Source organism: Pomacea canaliculata, linkage group LG6 (genome assembly GCF_003073045.1).
Source record: "Pomacea canaliculata isolate SZHN2017 linkage group LG6, ASM307304v1, whole genome shotgun sequence".
NCBI lineage: Eukaryota > Metazoa > Mollusca > Gastropoda > Architaenioglossa > Ampullariidae > Pomacea > Pomacea canaliculata.
The window spans coordinates 4353405-4370144 of NC_037595.1; the positions used below are offsets into that span (position 1 = coordinate 4353405).

Genomic DNA, 16740 nt, shown 5'->3' on the forward strand with positions numbered 1-16740 from the left:
GTTTACGAATTGTTTGATTACTGAGGAAATAGTCCGTATTTAATCACCGTTCAGACTGCCGTGCAATCATTTGTGTGCGGGTTCCCCCCCCCCCCCCGCGTGGGATGGGAATGTAAGGGGGAGTCAGCGTTTGTTTATTGACTTGAGGCAGAACAGTGGGACACCACACATCACCTTATGCACACAGAACTGTTTGAGCCGCTGTTTGAAACCAAAAACATGCAGTGTTGTGATGTTTGTTGCTTGTTCAAAGTGATACCATTGTACGTTGGAAATTTGAAGGCAGGTCACGTCTGATGATTTGTTTTCGCTTAGAATGTTGGCTTCTGCGTAATGCAAAGTATCAAGACTTTTTCTTTCAAAAGAGTAGACTTCTAAAAAATAGAAAGGACTTATAGTTAATGCAAGACGATACGATACTGACAGTGCTTATTGCATTGAAATGAATTGAGTCATTTACCCCATACCCACCCTACTATCTGTTTTTCATGTTTGCATTTCTTAAATTTGAACAGTAACCTGTAGTACAACAGGTGTAATTTGTTTTGGAAAGTGTTCGTTCTTACGGCATATGATTGTAGTGCGCGAGGCAAGTGTTTCTGCACGTTTTCAAGCGTGACCTGCCTGTTAAGGACTGATTCTTTTGCAGTCTAGTTTACAGAGGTGATTTTTTTCTGTTTGCTTGGTGTCTTTCGCGGCTATACATATATAGCAGAGGAAGAGTATAAAAGTGGGGACTTAAAAGTGTTAGAGCAGTTGAAAAATGACATTTTTGTACGTCATTTCTGTGGATGATACATTTTCAGCATTATTACAGAATTTTTTTGGTAGAAATTATTTGTGGGTTTTTGGTTTTTAGCACGTACAATCAACGACACTAAAAGATCCTGTTGATTATTGCCCTTCGCTGATTTCTAATGAATGCTGGGTCTTGGGCAAACTTGTTGCTTTTGTAAGAGAGAAAACTGCTACCGTTGCTTCTTTTAAAAGATTCTTAGCCAGAAGAATCGGTCCATTATTGTGTCATGTTCTTTTTCGAGTCTTTAAAATGACATTAATGTTGAATAAATAATGTGATTAATTTTCTTTGTGTGTGTATATTTTTTTTTTAAATGAGCAGCGATGTTGGTCAGAATGTTTCACCTCTACTCAGAGTCACTCTCTCATTCTTTCCCTGTCTCTTTTTATGTCCGTGAACACGATGGACGGTGACTACATTGTTTCGAAAGTGTTGTTTCATTAACCGCGAACTGATGTGAAACAGTAACAGTGAGACAACAAAACAATTAAATGTAAAAAACTCATTTCACGAATATGGCGTATACAGTACTAATGTACTTTATGCCTTTGAATAAGTCGTTTTGCAGAAACCAACTTCCCGTGTAAGAGTAAGGACGTATGACAGCATATGACATATGACAGTGAACAGACATAATTAGATGCGAACAATCATCTGTTGCCGAAACTGGATATCAGGTCAAGAAACATTTCTAAAATACTGGATGAAGACGAAAGACAAATATAACACTAAAGTAAAATTCAACAGTGAAAGTTAAAATGCACGGACTCATGTCAGTTAAAATTAAATTTGCTCTGAAAGCTAGTGACTCGCCATCTTTTGAAAAATTCAGTTCACATCGCTTAGTTTATGTCCAGTCTCACCCTCTTCTCATACACACGCATGGCTGTAAACACAAGCTGCTGGGAGGGCTTACAAACCTCGGTAGCTGAAGTACGGGGCGAGAGCAGACGACAGTCTTGGCTCATGCGCAGACAGAACCGAAAGTGACAAAGTACGCCATTGGTCACATCTGATACTCTCGGCCTTAAAAAGGAGAAAATGTTCGTGTAGCAGCCGGTGGCAACTGGAAGACTGGAGTCTGCGGGAAACGTCATTTGTGAAGAACGTCTGAAGGAAGGAAATGACGTCATAGCTTTGGTATGTGGGAGTCGTCTGCTTCACTCTGGAAGAGACGAATACCCGGATCTTGGATGAATTAGATCTCTATGTCGTAGTTTCTAGAAAAAAACCTGAACGTGTAAAAGAATGCTTGAGGATGAAGCTGACATCAGTGTGTGAGTAAAATCGACTACTGGGATCAAATTATTTGTATAAAAATGTTTTAAAAAAAACTAACATACACATTTGGAATATGTCAGCAATGTAATGTCTTTGATAACACGACAAATACATGCATCAACGAATTTTCAGGCTTTTGATCCTCGCACAATGTATCCACAAATAGCTAGACATGTAGAAAACAATCGTATGGTGTTTGGTACTAGGCACAATGTCACCATCGTTAGTACTCTTTGATTCCAATATAATGAAAATACAGACGATACGTGCCACTCTCATCTACTGACCGCTGGTTCAAGAAAGTAAAAACGATGAATAAAGAAAGCAGCAAGGATCATTCAATACAGCATTTATATAGGCCCTTTTCCCTAGCACCAACGCCGGACTCATAGCGTTTTACAACAATAATATTTAATTAAGCGCTTTTTCCGACCACAAAAGAGAGCTCAAAGTGTTTGACATATTCGAAACATGCAAAAATAAACGATGACATTTAAAACATGACTTTAAAGCTACATGCGCAAGACAAAGACAAAATATTCAATATATTTATAGACAGAATAGATAAATAGAAACGTCGTGATTGCAGATGGGAAAGCTAGTTCCATCGCCACCTTGCGGATGAGAAAGACTATACTGCATTCAAATACAGAAACGCGGCTGGCGCATTTAAGGTCCATCTGCCGGTGACTTCCACCACGGACATTCTGCGAGTTCCGTGCCTACACAAACGAAAAACAACCTAGAGAAAAAGTCCACATGAAAGTGGAAAGCTGAAAAGGAAGAACAAAGGCCACAAGGAAGGAAAACCAGTCAAAGACAATTAAAAAGGATTCCAACAAGAAATCCAAACAGACAAAAGGCGAGATATTTCAAAATAATGCAGAAAAACGATCAACAGAGAGCTGGCCTCTCTAAAGCCAGCAACGGTAAGAGACATCACGCACTATTTAGTGAAGTAGTAAAATGCGGTTAGCAGTATTGATAGATTTTTTTTTCAGTTTTTCTTATGATTAATTTTGTTAAGAATATTTCGGTAGTGAGAAGCTCTTAAAGCCCTTGATACTTTTGATTTCTTAGATTTGACAGCACTTGTAAAAGCAAAAACTGTGACAGTAAATACAGCAGATATGTGCACATTCACACTTCTTGCATTCTAATTGTATTGTTTTCCTTTGCTTTTACACATTGCTTTCATCTTCATCTGCCATAGAAGTTTTATCGTACATTTATCAGTTATAAAAGCCACGCTTTTGTAGGATTCTTTTGTATTGACTAGAAATCAAAATTGTTATCACTTGATTTAAAGTGGACTCGACTAACTGATCGATTGAAAAAAAATGCAATGACTGAATTTTTTGGTGTGAATTAGACACACACACACACATAATGAAAGAGCGAGGGATAGAAACGACTGTTGACAGAAATGAGTAATAAGGACATCGGTACAGACTGTGTATTCTTACGTCAGGTAGTTTCCATAGTTTGTAACATCTCCATGTTGCGATGTTGCTTCAAGCAGATGCTTCCAGCTGTAGCCAGGACTACGGAAATATTGATAAACGGCTGCTTTTCTGTATACGGAGCTGTAAACCACGGCAGTGGGCTTTCTATTTAAAATACCTGCTAAACGGAGATGGCCAGTTGCTTTGTTTCGTTTCGGGCCCACATAAAAAGGAAAAATGGATTAGGATGTACACCTTAATTCCTGCCGCATATAACTCACCTTGTTTTTGTTGCACAGAAAACTGCTGGTGTGCCAGCTTTAATGTCCATAAATATGCCTAAAGGAAAACCCCACTGAGAACATATGGGGTGAGTTACTGGCCTGTCAGAAAGAGAACTGACACTCTTCAGGCTCTCTATAGCGTAAAAGATGCTACAGGAACTAATACATTTAAGACGATATAGCTTGACACCTGGGCACCTGACGAAATGCCTGGCTGACATAAGAAAAATGTCACACTTTGTCGCTGTACTTGCCTGTTACGATAAAGTTTCCCACGGCATAGTATTTCGCTCCGCTGGACATTCTAATTTACTACGGAAGGATGAAGACTGCGCCAAGCATTATCCTAAAATTGTGTAATAAAATCTGATATTTCTGCACGTAAATGTTGTTGCCAGTAAAGACTAGATGCTATCTTTTATTTTCAAATTTAGGGGTATTTTGTTTCCTCTTTGGAACCAGGTTTTAATAATAATGAGGATTACTTATAATAGAGTTAGATTACTAATGGCTCACATCGCTTTAAAAAATACTTAATAAATAAAATAACACTAAGATCATAAAAACAGCATAACAGGATTCTGAATTATCTCAACAACCAAGCACATACTATCAAAGTGTGTCTTCAACCGCTGCTTAAAAGCTGACAATGATGATGCACATTTCAGGTGAAGGGGAAGGGAATCCCACACAGCTGGGGCAACTAGGGGTAAACATACGAACACCAAAGGACTTTAAGTTAATCCCAGGGACAGCAGATTTTTTTCTAGAGAAACTGAGAGCCTAGAAGGAAAATATGTGGACAGAGTTGCAGAAAAATACGCTCGAAGCGTGCCCTCAAAATGGCGAAAAGTTAAGCGTTACAACTTTGTACAATGTACAAATTTCACTGGAACGAAAGAAGTTCCCTAAGAAAAGGAGTAATGTGCTCATGGTTATATTTTACGGAGAAGAAGCCTCGCAGCATTGTAGTGAAAATTCTTTGCAACCCCACTATCTGGTCAAAGGATAAACCCTCAAGTAGTCAATGATGAGAGAAGTCTAGCAGTATTACCTTTCACAGTCTTGAGAAGTTGTCAGAAGGCTGCTCGGCAGATGGAACTAACAAGTTTCACGAAAAGATTTTGATAAAGATGCCAAAATATGTTACAGAAGTTTGGAAAGGTACTCCGACTCCAGCGTCAATGAAGTTATCTAAAAGACAGAGAAAGGGGGATTAGCCAACTTACATGACTTGTTTTGTCAGAAATTATTTTAATCTTATTGAACATCACTAACACCTGAGCGCCAGTCAAAGCACTGAGGAAATGTTTGGGGTAGGCAGCTTTTGAACAAGTTAATGTTGTCAGGGTACTCAAGAAAGGAACTGTCAAGAACGCTGATAAAATCGGAGCAGGATTGACCGTGTAGTGTGAGGAGCACTGGACCGAGTACCGAGCCCTGTGGAACCCCCTTGTTCAGTGGGCATGGAGAGGACTGAATGTCATCCCCGACATTCCATGCACACAACCATACACATTAGAGCGAAACCAAGCAATCAAAACCAAATGTTTCACGGAGTCTCTCAAGCAAGACGACATGGTCTATGGTATCAAACACTGCGCTCCAATCAAGCAATGCCAGCACAGACACCATCACCCATCAGTCTTCTCAAGCATGCATTGAAAATACTCAATCAAGAACACGATCCCGTCTGAGAGCCACTCGCTGCGAATTAAACTCAGACGTTAACACAGTTACTGGTGTGACTGTTGCATGTAACCGAACAGTGCACATAGGGAAGCTGTAACTGCAATTAAGTCTTTCCTTTTTCTTGCACCTTATCCCTTGAGATATATATTTAGCTTCACCTAACTAAGCGATAATTTTTATCTAGTTGCTAATATACATAAAAAATGACAATTATATCTCAGTTCGTTCGTTTGTCTGGTTCTATTTCTTTCTAGAGCGCTTTTCAAACTATGCATTAACCATATAAATTTTATACCTTATGTTTTTAGATATTTCAACCATAAGGTACACTTTATACTTTGTGTATAGCGATCAATTGACTGCTTTAGTGTTTGGTTTGTTTTTTTTTGTTAGATTTTTTTTGTCTCTTATTTCGTTTGTGATTGATTTGGGGACTCTCAAACTGGCGCATTTTTTTTTTAAAAAGATATTATCTTGGAGGTATATTTGAAACTTCTCCCCAAAACGACCATAAATACACACAAGGATACACTGATTTATCTTTAGGTCAGATGTGACATGCAGGTGACTTGCAGTCTTTCCCATATTCAATAGTGAAATGTCCTAGAGACGCATTCCGCTTACATGTTGGACCATTTCTCGCTCAGTTTTAGATGATTCTTGGCACTCCACGAAAGAGACTGGTTTGGTTTCTGGCAAAATCACGTTGCCTGTTAAGGCTTTTAACAAACTTTCAAATAAGTTTTTCAATAATTTTCTGCTTTAGAAAGACATTCTAAGGTACTGAACCCGAAAATGAAGGTGATGTTTTCAACAGTATATTTCAACAAATAATGCGAGTATGTTAAGTGTAGGTTCCCATGAAAGACAACAGATGTTTGTTCTTGGCGTGCTACCAAACCCAGGGTGGCATGTTGTCCAGGTGATAAGACTGGTAGCATCACAACTCCTTAAGTTTGCAACAGAGTCGTTGTAACGACCGTATCAGCCAAGTGCCACGGGTAGATTTTCACCTCTCTGGGTCTGTTAACTCGTGTGTGGGGCTGATTGTCAACGATTGCACTTCTGTGCAACGTTATACGTCACCTGCAAGATGGAGTTGTGTTGTTTCAAGATGCAATAAAGAAGGAGAGAAAAAAATTTAAAGCTTGCTCGAGAGTTCACGAGGAGATCTGATTGCTGGGGAAGCTCGCATGATATGTGCCTCCAGGACTTTGGCTGCAGCTGCCGTGTGGTCAACAAAATCACGAGAGCTCGTCTTTTTTTTTTTCTTTTATAGGCATGTTTGACATTAACAAGGCAACACTGCAAGCAGACATAAGAATCCAGACGACTTTTAGTCTCTCTTAAAACTGTTGTGCTGATTTCAAGAGCCTCAAAGGGAAAATTAAAAGAATTCAGATTCATGATTCGGGTGAGACGCTGAAAAATATATCGCCTTTTATATTATTCCCAGGCTCAGCGTACCATGTTGATGTGAGTTACTTCGCCAGGTTTTTGTTATTATTTTTATACCCGAAGGAAATGCTAGTCTTTATATTTGGCCAGAACGTCTGAAATGTTCACGGCGAATTTAAAAGTCTGAAGTTCAAGAAAGAAGAAAAATTTCATTCATATTCAATTAAAAAGAGATCATGTCTCTCCTTTCAACAGCGTTTCAGTGCAGATTCTTCTTTTCACATTTAAGAGTGCATTTGGATCCTCGGCAGTATCTTTGACATTAATGTTGCTTTATTTAAACATTATGAGAATTTGTTATGCCTGAAATATATAAAACAGATATCCTTTATTTTCTCAAATCAAGTGAGTGATAGAGGTAAAACACCCGTCACACATGCTACACTTAAACTCCTGTAAAACTGCCACTGTACTTGATAGGTGCTATATATATGTGTTTGTGTGTGTGTAAGTCTCGCTTTTCACAATTTAGGGGGAGATCCGATATCCTCCACAGATTTTTGCGTTTCAAAGGCCTCGTCTTGAGATGGCCTCTTACTTAGACGCGCTAAAAGGTCAATCTTTGGTCATTAAAAATTTAAATGTAGTAAAAATATCTAAACAATTTTTTTTGTTTTACGCAGACGTCTAATGCTCTCTCTACTTTTTGCATCCATATCATTATCTGCGTTTCTACACGGTAGCAAATTCTGCTCATCCTGCTCCTTTCTCTAAAGAAAGTCCGTTTCCTAATATGATATTGTTCTTGTCACTGGGAGGGAAGAAAGATCTTGTGTATTTTTAAATATCGGTTCTTAAACTGAGCCGGTTTCATTTTCCATCAACAACATTTTAAAACTTTCAATTCGTTACATCAGCCACAGTGAAAGTGGATGTCAAATTAATGATTAAGAACAACGATCTTTAACTAAACCAGAATGAAAAAATTGTGTATTGCCCTAGACTTGCCTATAAACAATGTCTGAAATTGCCGAACAGTCTTGTTTAAATATTCACAGAATAAGAGCCAGGTACATACATCGCTATTCTCATTGCCACATTTCATGTAAGCTAGTGAGAATTAAAGCTTTCAAAGTTGCTAATTAACCAGAAAAGCCTGTTTCGGTGTCTAGAATGTTGCATTCCTGGGGCCGGCTTTTAGGTGTGGTCATAGGAAGTACATGGCTGTCTCTGCTTTGTGAGTGAGCATTTGTAACGAGCGATGTGTGTCAGAGGAGTACATGTGTTATAAACAGGTTCTTTTTAATCCCTCCATCCATCAAGTTTCCAAGGAGGGCGTTAGCTATTCGATTATCTCATCTCAATTGTAAGACCTTGGACTTGTTCAGCAGTGTAGGTACTTATTGCCCTGTGGTACCACAAACTTGTATTACTGGACTGCTGGCAGACGATTCTTTCCAGTTAACTACTAAAACGAGGCATGCTACTACAAAGCTTCCGGCACTTAGCCCCGTCAAGAACGTCTTTTAGCTTACAGATACTTATCTTATCGGTTTTATTTTAATCCAAATGCAAAGGTTTCCAAGTACATGCTCTCGCATATTTCCGCATGAAAACGGAACTCCTACCGTTATTTACTGTGATAATAATACATAAAAGTCTTCAGTTTCGAGGCGAAGAAAGCAGAATAGAAATGCTTAAAGTTTATGATCGTTTTGGTTTACTGCTTCACATTAACCATGGGGCTCGCGTGTTGTGCACCTGGCACCAGGTGTTAAGAAAGTATGAACGTTACCCGGTACATGTCGTACCCCTCCCCTCTAACATCCAGAGGCAGCTTTGGCGACCTCACGTTCGACGCCGGTGACTGGCAGGAGGAGCGAGTCTTCAAAGCACGTGCCCGCCGCCCATGTGCTGGTGCTATGAATGGACAGCAACAAGAGTGACGAGAAGGTTTTGACAAGACTACTCTGTCTTGGGTGACAAAGAATTCATGTACTCTATCAACATCACTGCTGTCCTTTGGCCGAACATGAGAGTGCTCCTTTGAAAACAAGTCTACAGCTCTGAAGAAGCTGCTTGGTGTTACAGATTGGGTTAGCAAGTCTGAACTCAAGAGTGAGTAGTGTCGGGGGAGTGAAATATTAATCTCATTCATGGCTTGATGAAGGGGTTACAATTTGGTGATATATGAAAGTAGGAAATATCAACCATCTCCTCTTCAAGTAGTGTTATTAAATCATATTTAAGAGACAAATAACAGAAACATATTGTAGCTACTTCGTGACATCACATACGAATTCATGCAAACAATTTCTCCCTTTCTTTCTTCATTTCATTAATTAGATTTTCTTTACTTTAAAATTGTATTGTTACTCTACCAGTCCATCAGATTAACAAAATTTATGCTTCTTAGGGCGAGGACTAGATGTAAAGAAAGCATACTTGCTGATCCATTCGGAGAAAGCGAGAGAGAGAGAGAATGAGCGACAGTTCAAATTAATCGGACGCTGACAGTCTGCATTTCTCGTGGTTCTGAAGAAACTGCTACTTTAGCACGAGAAAGGCAGACTTTCAAAGTCCGAATAACTGGAACTGTCGCTCAGATGGCTGCTGACGACTGGCAATGTTGTGAATGGTGTACCAACGTGACGTAGTACGCTGTTACGGCTTGTTGATCGCAGGTGTGAATCGTAGCGGATAATTAATCAAGGCATGGATTTTGAAGCTAAAATTTACAGGTTAGGTTTATGCCCCCTCCAGCTACTGACAGCTGGAAAAAAACGCAAGCCATTCAGGTTGGTCTTTAAATACCCTCCAAGTTAAAACAAACAAACCAAAAAAAAAAAAAAACCAAACAAACAAACAAAACAAAAAAAAACCAAAAAACAAAAAACAAAAACAAAAATCCCGACAAATTATGACCTGGCCTCCCTACTTATCGCGAAAGCCGAGACAAAATCTTCCCAAGTACTCAACGAAATCTGTTGGAAGAAAATCAGGATGAAGACGCACTTGAACAACTGACGGGTGCATGCATTGTGCTGTCCCCCTGTTGTGTTCCTACACACCACGCCTACACCAAGCGTGAAATTTATGCGCTGCAGGTATTCAGCAACAGCTCACCAACACGCTGAAGCCAAGATGTGACAAGTGCACTCCCACCCGATTATCTTCTGCTTTCTTCGTGGTTTGGGGTTACCTAAAAAAAATGCAGGAAACAATACAGAAACGACCTTGAATGCCTCCTGCGCTTTTCGTTTTGCAGTAAAACTTGCAGTTTTGGACAATCTTATCATAATAAATAACGGGAGTGAATTTCTGTTTCCAGGTATATACATGGCAGAGCATGTACTTGAAAGTCTGGTGTGTGGAATAAAATAAAACTGGTAAAACTAGTTTCTGTTTTGCCAGCAGACGGCTTGCACCGACCGTCATTACAGGGACAGAGAAAAGATGGGTCTGAAGTGCCGCCAACACTGCATTCTGTAGAAGAAAGTAGTTTGTTGTAAAACAAGGTGGAAAAGAACGAGAGAGTTTTATTTTTCTTTTCTTTTTTTTAAAGTTAGCTTTACCGCTAGAAAGAATTTATCGCAAGTAAGCTTTACATGTGGATTTCGTTGATTTCCAAAAAATTTCCGTGAATATTTTCCTGATTTCGGTGTCTTTCCTAAGCACTTGTATCTTCTCACACAAAATGATTTGGAAGATATCCTCTAGATTCCTTTTACCATGAAGCACAAAGAAAAGGTGTTCACAGACGCACGCACAAATGTCTACTGTCCTTCACGTGCATACAAGAATTCTGATGTCATAATTTCTTTATCTATTAAACGGATTTGAACTGGCAGAAAACTGATGGGCAGTTCAGAGGTTTGTTTATGTGTTCTCTCTTTAGGTATGTAATTATATAACTTTTGCATGCCCAGTCCCCTCTTTTCTGAGTTATGACAGTTACAGACTTCCTTGATTTTACGACTTCTGATTACATGGATATCTTTGTAAATTACCCAATGGATGTAATTCCTGAGAAGTCTCTACCTTCCTAACCTCACCTTCGAGAGAGAGGGAAAGAGAAAAGAATAAGTGTACCTCACTTGACTAGTAATGATTATCACTCCTATGAAGTACTCACGAGAGACAGACAATCGAATGTGAGAAGGTAATAAATACGTAGAGACCAGTAGGCTGATGAAGAAGGACCGTCTGATTTACAGTGGTTCTGAAAATGTTTTCTCAGTGAACGGATGTCAGAGTCTGGAGACGATAAATCCCGGGAAGAGTGCTTGATGCGAGTGTGCGCCAGCTGCGCATTATGTGCACCAGACGTTTATTTACAAACCGAGCAAGTCCTCCGCCATTTCTAAGACTCTCACTATCAAAACACAGGTAAAAATATACCTGCCCTGCAAAATGGCATCTAGCAAGCCTCCTAATATAAATAACCTGCAGTAATACGAATAATAACAATGATTACACAACAATTGTCTTCCATTTCCAGAGACTGCATCCTGTTTTTCCATGCAAAGCAAGTTTGTGTTGAGAGTCCCCGTGTTTTGCCGAGCGCAGTTAAAACGCTGTTACATCCCCGACCTTTCTTACTCTCTACCAGCTTGACCTTTGGCTCAGTGGGATGAATGGAACAAACAGAGAGATTGAAAACAGCACTAGACAGACAGTATATTTGATTGTTTGATTAGACAGACGTGCTTCTCATTTCCGGTTATGTGTTTTTGTTTGTGTAGATGTTCCAAATGCTAAAAATCTCACACGATGGCAGTCGATATAAGCTGATTATTAACTACTTAATAGTCCTCATAAAGTTTAATATCGAGCCTCAAGCAAATTACGATATTAATTCCTTCATACAGGATTTACGATTTAGATGGCCATAAATTTATCTCAGGACCGCTCGTGGTTTACTTCGGTTTTTATTTATCGTGTTCATATCCCAATATTTGCCAGGCCCATGATCCAGAATTCCAGTACCTCTAACCAGACAGGACTTCGTTGTCGACAGCCTTGTTTGACCACTTGCATTTTTTTTTTTTTGCAGAGTGCAGCAAATGTTTTCATGGCTGTTCATAGGCAAGGTATTCGAGTTACCTTGACGTCTGCACGACGAAGACGGTAATATTCCCTTTGGCACGTGAAGGCGAAACGTGGCACTCTCTTGGCGAGAATAGGTTTCTTATAGGTGACGCCTAATCAGGTGACTCACAGCACAGCTGAACACATCTCACTCACTTTCTGTAGCTTCTTGTGCTTCTGAGTTCTCACCCCGATCTTTCTCTCTTTTTCCTGCTTCAATGTGTGTGCGCGTGCATGTATGATTGAATTCCAGAGCTTTACACAACAATCACTGGTCAAAAACACAAAGACTAAGGTTGTCGAAAGCCTAAAAATTCAGTTGCCAAAAGTTCAGAGACTAAGGGGATGGCCAGAAGGTCAGGAACGCATGAAGTAACCCTGGACATTTGACGACCTCCTCTGGGGAACGTTGATTTATCTCCCATCCCGCTCACAGTATACTTATTTTATTGCTGATAGTGATATGGAGGTGGCGTTTTCGCTACTGAAAAGAAACCAACCACAATTCCACCTAGAGCAGCTCCCGACTTAACTCCCTTGGACACTAGTTGAGAGTCTTAACTCCCCTGGACACTGGCTGACAGCATCAATCACGAACTTGCATTACTGGACTGCTGGCAGACGATTTTTTTTCCCCAGTTAACTACTAAAACGAGGCATGAGACTACAAAGCTTCCGGTTTAGTCTCATTCTTTGTTTAGGCTCGCCGAGACTAACAGTGGAGAACTTCGCAAGAGGCTAAGCGTTGGTCCTGGCAGACAGACAGCAGTCCACCTATACACGTCCATGCATCAATGGTCTAAGATAACATAGTGCGTACACACAGTCGACCACAACAGGCATGAAACTGAGGCTGGAAATGAATTCAAGGTCCTGACTTGCACCGTGTATTCTTGACTCGGGTTCTTGTAGTTTTTCAGGAAACAGGCTTTTCCCTTTCTGCTTCTTCCAAACGAATGAAAAAAAAATTCACTAGCTTAAGACGATAGACTGTTTTCCCACTGTAAACGTTTGCATCAGTTAACGGCCTTTCATCACAACAATGGCTTCCATTACGGCTGCCAGTGTAGCAGGTAGAACAGACTCAAGTCCCGAAGTGCGCACATGAGGAAGAAAGGGTTAAGTACTGGGCAATAAAAGAGGACTGGCATGTCTTGTTCCATCTGGCGCGTTCTCACAGACGGCGGGCGGGCGGTGTAGAGAGACAGACAGTAGAAGCCAGCGTTAAGTGATGGACGTTTACGAACAAAGTGTTTCTTCTTTTGCGCGAGCACATGTTCTAAGGTAGTGCGGGTACCTTCGGGTAGATGAACCCCAATAAAGCCCAGACAGTTTACGAGTTGTAACACAAAAAGGGACCCTTGTAGGGCGGAGGAGTGATTACAGACAAAATTAGTTTGCCAAACGCTCGTGTCGGTTCGCAGGGGTCGCAAGCAGCCCTTTACTTGTCAGGAACAGTTGGGTTTGGCTTTCTGTCTGCAAGATCTGCTTTGGCCGCTTTCTTGGTTTTTGTCTGACTTTCGTGGCACACGTGGCACTGGGATACAGTTTGTTTTCAGAAATTTTCTTCTTATTAATCCCCGTTGAAGTTGGAACTGTTGAATATTCAACGTTTATCTCAATTTAATTTTCTTTGTATTCTTACTCTATCAAGAACATGTTTGAGCTTCCACGAAAATGGCAGACGATATTAAACTGACGGAAATGTGTCTTCTCAGATTTTATTTTGTTTTGCTGTTTTCCGTATTTCATGTCGTTTATGTCTACAATGAATTTCTACAACTATTCCTACAGTATTTCTATTTTATTTCTATTTCTTATTTTTCGCTTATTTTCAGTGTTATTTGTGTAAACCATGCTGTACTTGTTATTGATTACATTGCTTTGGTGTCGCTTTTTCATTTTTCTTACGGTGAAGCTTCTGTGTTCTTTGGAAATTGTATTATTTAGCTATCACCATCCATTCATGGACGCTTTTTTTTTACCACAACGGAGCACCGTATTAAATGACTGAATGTGTTATAAAGCATTGAAAGGCCACATTTCAATACATTCGCATTTAAACACATATTTTCAAATATAAACCACTGTGTCCCTATTAGGGTGTTCCGTTTTGCTCACAGAAAGATGTGAGGGAACAAAATAAAAGTTTCTTCGTAAAATGTTACAACAAAATACGGTATTGGATTCAAAATCTTTCACTGGGCTAAACGAAGTGAAGAGACTATTAATAATAATCAGAACCTAAACACTGATGTTCTTCGTACGGTGGCAAGCCGTTGTAACGGGACCATCCTCCCCTTGCTGCGTGTTCCTCTAAAAACTCGCATTGCTTTTGGGCAGGTTTCACAGTTTATCGACACCTTCCTCGAGTCAGAACTGGGACGAGAGAACGGTGTGTGCAAATAAGCACAAAAAGCAAGAAGAAAGCACGAGGAAGAGAGAATCAAAACAGGAGCTGTATATCCTGACACGAGAAGTGATGGCGGAGTGAAGATCTGACACAGCCAGACGTGTTCTCGCCTCTTTTCGTGACTTTGCACCTATTATCTCTGCAGGTAAGTTTTTGTTGGACATTCTGAATACAGTACAAAGAAACTTGGGAATTAGTTTTCGCCCCTAAATGTTTACCTTCTGCTGTCGTGACCATTTGGCGCTTGCAGCTTAATTTTCTATTTTCTATTCTGTGACACGAAACATTTTTAGGAACATGAATACCTTTATGATCTTCAAAGAGAAAGATAAAAGATAGGAATAAACACAGTAATCTTATCACTGTACCCAGATATCCCTCTTCCTCTCAAGAGTCTAAGATAGATAAATCTTTATTAACTAGAAGAAAAAAAATAAATTAACAATGTGCTCAAATACATGAAATACAGTGTAATTGTGATACTAAATAAAAAAAATAGAACCTCCAGAAGAGAAAGAGGAGAAGGAAAAGAAGACAGTCGTTACAGAAGTACCAAACATCTTGACAAAGAAATCACTTGGTTCGGTGCACTCACATGTTGATGGCGGTGTCATTGTGAGGACTAGCTTCTGTTTCACGTCTCAGTTCCGGCAATAATATTTTCACGTTTGTTTGTTTGTGAGAGACCCTTGATGTCCCTTCACCTTGTGCAGAAATACCACATGAAAAGCGAGGTACTTCCTCGCATTATTTTATCCTTCCTCTCGCCGGGTAAAGCAAGACAAATAAGTGATCTTGTATTTGGAAAGTTTCTTGTATCCGCAAAAATATTTTCATAGTAAAGAATAGTTCTACTTTTTGTCAGTAGTTTATCCGAAAAATGCATTCTACAGTTTCCGGGAGGGGAAAAGTGCTCACCAGAACTTGAGCTTGATGTCGACTAGCCAAAGCAAAAAACAAGTCCCTTTGAACATGAATGGCAGATGGTGCTGCTGGTGTCAATAGAACTTGAGTGTTTGGAGGCGCAACAATTGAGATGGTCACCAGAAACGCTCAATCGGCATTTTGAGGGGAAAGCTCTCGGTGTCTACTTGGCTTGGGCCATGGTTTTAGTCAAAATGTTTGTTTGGAATAGTTTTACTATTCTTCTAGCAGGTTTCAGCCGAGGTGGTGGTGGTCAAAAGCTATCATGACCAAGGGCAATGAATATTTTATCCATCTTTGATCAAAATATTTATAGAGATTTCTCCACCGTGGAAGAAAGAACAAAATATTTTTCAGCAAATTAGATTGAATCCAAGTGCGATAAAAAATATATTTTTACGATCATAAATATTCAGTGTGCACTGGCAAGAAAGTAACGTTCCAATACTGTAACAGCACGTGATGCAGTGATGTATAGCAGGAAGCCCGACAGAAGACTTGGTACAGACGCCACAGTTTGTTATTACTGTTGTCAGTCAGGCGGAAACATCGGCGGCAACAGTGCAGGAAGCTGAGACACAAACATGGACGAGTAGGTGAATCCTCCGTTTGCCTCTCAGACCACTGGATGCAATGCAGTCGTGAAAACATCGTCTACCGTCCTCTCAGTACCAAACCTCGGTGAGGAGTATGGTACCAACAAGCCCTCGTCTTTCAAGATACCGGTAAACTGAGGTCAGAATAACTTACAGCCACCCTTCAATGGACTGGTTCCTTGACCTTTTTCAAAGGGTACTATCCTGCTTAGTAGAGGTTACATACAGTTTCTGTTCTTCAAGGAGTTTCTCGTGCTTCCTAAAGCTCATTTGAAAATGGATTAAAAACTGTCTTTTTATCTAATAGCTGCAAGAACCTTTTTTTCGCGTATTTTTGGTTATTTAGAGCTGCTGTTAAAAAGAAAAGTCATATTTCCTTCTTATCACTTCTCCTCCTTCTTCTCTATTTTTAATGACATTATATTTCTGTCAGTTTATCGGGCTTGTTCCCAAATGGTTAAGAAATTATTTTTTGAGAGAGAGAGAGAGAGAGGAGAGAGAAGAGCAGCTTTTGGCAAGTTTAAAAGTCAAACCGACTGGAAAATCTTCTAGTCTGAAACTTGACATAAGATTCATCTTCCCCTTCCGCACCAAAGTCAGCTTAAGATGCGATTTAAGCCAGAACTGTCTACAGTGGATCTTGAAAGGGGAAGGGTGAGTCGATCAGTCCATGTTTGTCTGTTTTCTTACTACGTTTTACAAATAATTAAGCTGATAAAAGCCGAGAGGTCTTTAGTTTTGTATTTAGCACCAAGTCTGCCTTGAGAAGAACATTCGAAAGGTTAAAGGTATCTGATGTTAACAACTTGCAGAGAAA

The 16740-nt window shown here is 39.9% G+C and overlaps 1 long non-coding RNA gene across 1 annotated transcript; it reads left to right on the plus strand.

Annotated features, from left to right (window-relative positions):
- Positions 1 to 1388: 1388 nt before the first annotated feature.
- On the plus strand, positions 1389 to 15990 carry LOC112566614. The gene is made up of 4 exons (XR_003099667.1): positions 1389 to 2076; positions 2670 to 3009; positions 14334 to 14548; positions 15864 to 15990. It is a non-coding gene; the product is annotated as an uncharacterized LOC112566614 (long non-coding RNA).
- The last annotated feature ends 750 nt before the right edge of the window (positions 15991 to 16740 follow it).